The sequence below is a fragment of the Morone saxatilis genome, unplaced genomic scaffold, assembly GCF_004916995.1.
Source record: "Morone saxatilis isolate NCDOM2014 unplaced genomic scaffold, NCSU_SB_2.0 Contig12, whole genome shotgun sequence".
In the NCBI taxonomy this organism is placed as follows: domain Eukaryota; kingdom Metazoa; phylum Chordata; class Actinopteri; family Moronidae; genus Morone; species Morone saxatilis.
The window spans coordinates 7,031,642-7,034,506 of NW_023339674.1; the positions used below are offsets into that span (position 1 = coordinate 7,031,642).

The 2,865-nt window shown below is 38.3% G+C and overlaps 1 protein-coding gene across 1 annotated transcript in view; it reads left to right on the forward strand.

Moving 5' to 3' along the window:
• raver2 (ribonucleoprotein, PTB-binding 2) overlaps window positions 1-2,865 on the forward strand; it is a 68,658-nt gene that overhangs the window by 45,256 nt on the left and 20,537 nt on the right. The window lies entirely within an intron of this gene.

Genomic DNA, 2,865 nt, shown 5'->3' on the forward strand with positions numbered 1-2,865 from the left:
GGAAGGGGGGGGGGGAGTGGAGTGGAGGGCCACTTGATTGAGCACTGATGGTAGCAGGCATCAGTGTTCAGGCTGAGAAAGTACAAATACATTTGTCTCCCACTGTTTCATAATCTGTCCGTTTTTACATCAAGAACATCCGCTATGATTGTATTGCACATAAGTGTGATTATATGATCTTTGATGAGGCTTTATGTGGGCACATTAAGAGCTTTATTAAATATTTTGGCCCTTCCTGTTGTTCTTATGGAGCATCAGGTTATTTCAGGCAGAGTGCTTAGGTCTAAGTCTGGTCTGGATCTTGCAAGGTATATTCAGACTATGTAAAGTAGGCATTTTGAGAACAATATCTCTTTTCAGACTCGGTGGACTGCAATAGAAACAAGTAAAAAGAACTCCTCCAGCTTACTGGTTGGACTTATTTCATCTGGCCACTTGATTGTGTCGTAAAATAGGGTTAGGGTACTGCTGAGAGTTTAAAAAGACTGATATCTGAACGAATGTTGGCCGTCTTATTTTTTTCAGATAGATACATAACAAGCATTTTTTGATAAAGATCTCTTATTTTTCAACTTGAACTATACATATTCATAACATATTCAACTTGATATGCTAGATATTCTTCAACAGAATCTACAATTAATCACTATAACTTCAAAAGTAACGTACAAAAAAAACATATGTAAGAATGACAAATAAATCAAAATTGCTCATGTACATGTGATATCTGCACCAGATACTTAAACATATATACTTAACAGTGCACACATCTGTGTCAAGTACTTATCATGTATATTTCAGTATTTTAATTCAGCCACAACCAACAATAGGTCAAGTGATGTGTTTTAACCATAAGCTTTTAGCTTTTAGCCATTGTCTTTATTGAATATTATCCATTAGCTTTAAGCTATTAGCGTGCCTGCATTATTTAGCTGCTTCTCACTCACTGGAAATGACTGAAACGTCTATCTTCTTAAGAAGTAATGTTACTGGTCAGCAGTACCGTTTGGCCTGGAGAGATCCATTTATTGACCAGTAACCATAAAGAAAATGTGGCATTTTCCATTTTGGAAAAAGACCAGACGTTTCACTGGATGTGGCCATTAAACTGGAAGCAGGAGATTTGGTTTAAATCAGTCGCAAATTTTGTTACTTCTCCGCACATACAGAAACAAGTAGTGTGTGTGTGTGTGTGTGGACGGTCCCTCCCTAGAGCAGTGCAGGAAGAGGATGTATCTCTTACATCATGTAATTTTTTTATCTATATTTTTTGACAAAAGGAGCTGTGACAAGCTCTTTTACCTCACAACACACAGTTATCTGTCTCACACACACACACACACGCACACACACACACACTTGAAAGTGAAAGTGTACAGGTTCTTGTTCAAAGTCACATTTGTAACTTTGATCTTCTCTGTATGCTCCTGTTGGTGTCTTGACTTTGATAAATACATTTGTTAGCAAAAGTCTCATAAAACAATAGGACTGAATTAGCAATGAGCTAGCAAATTTACTGGTTTTACAGTCTGACATCACCATGGTAACTTCGGCTACATAGATAGCCTGTTCTGGAGGAGATTGCATTTTGACCATTGAATCCAAATATATTTTTTATAGCTTTCTGGATAAATTATATCACTATTCCTAGATAGAGCCATGAACTTGATGCAGAAATAGAAAAGAGGCTGTTGCAGGGACCTCCTTTGCTTGCCCTGGTGATTTATTAAAAGATAGAATAAATTAAAGTAATGTTTCCAGGCATTTTGCCCTCTCTGGTGAGGGGGAAAAAGAGGGGTTCTATTAAGCCGCATGCAGCTCTTATTAGATGATTACATTCATCAGTGAGTACATTTCCTCTTGCATATTGAAGAAAAAAACACTCATTTTCTCCATTAAAACAGTTCTTGGTGATAATGCCTCTGGTGGTGTATTGGTTTTTCATTCCTGCAGATAACTGGTGAAGTCTGAATGGAGAAAATGAGCACTAGGTTTTATTGTTAGTTAATCAGAAGTAAGGTTTTTTGTCAATATTCAACAATCTAACAGAGGCTTCAGTGGTTCATGTTGTATTTTGAGTTCTTGTTTCTTCACTGCTGGCAACAGATGGCTCAACTGGCATTGCTGTATGCTGATATGATCAGCCGTAGCATTATAACCACTGACAGGTGAAGTGAATAACACTGATTATTTGTTATCATGCCACCTGTCAGTGGGTGGGATATATTAGGCAGCAAGTGAACGTTTTGTCCTCAAAGATGATGCATTAGAAGCAGGAATAACGAGCAGTGCGAGGATTTGAGCGACTTTGGACAAGGGTCCAATTTGGTTTGGTAAGGTGATAGACAAAATCTTTGTGGTCTGAGCATACAGAATATTGTGTCCAAGGTCTTCTGATACCAACAGATGAGCTACTGTAGCACGACACGGAATACATGGTTCGGTTTATATCAGGGTTCAGTGCAAGTTTTGTACTGTGATAAAGATACTTTTCTTTTCGACGTGTAGCACCGGACCATGACCTCCATACTGTCACAGCACAAATACATTGTTAAAGCCCTGGTACCTGCTTATCCTGTTCATGGTTGCGGATCCTATCCAGTATACTGGACAGATCAGCAGCCTATTGCAGTACTGACGCACAAACACATTTACAATCCTATTCACTCCCAGTGGCAGTTTAGAGATTCCAGTTCATTTAATGCACACATTCTTAGATTATGGCAGGTAACCAAAAGCCAAGCAGACAAAAGAAAAACACGAGTACTTCTTATAGAAACCCCCCCAGCTAGAAGATTCAAACCCAGGACCTTTTTTTGTGAAGAGACAATGCTAATATGTTAACCCTAACCCTAATATATAATA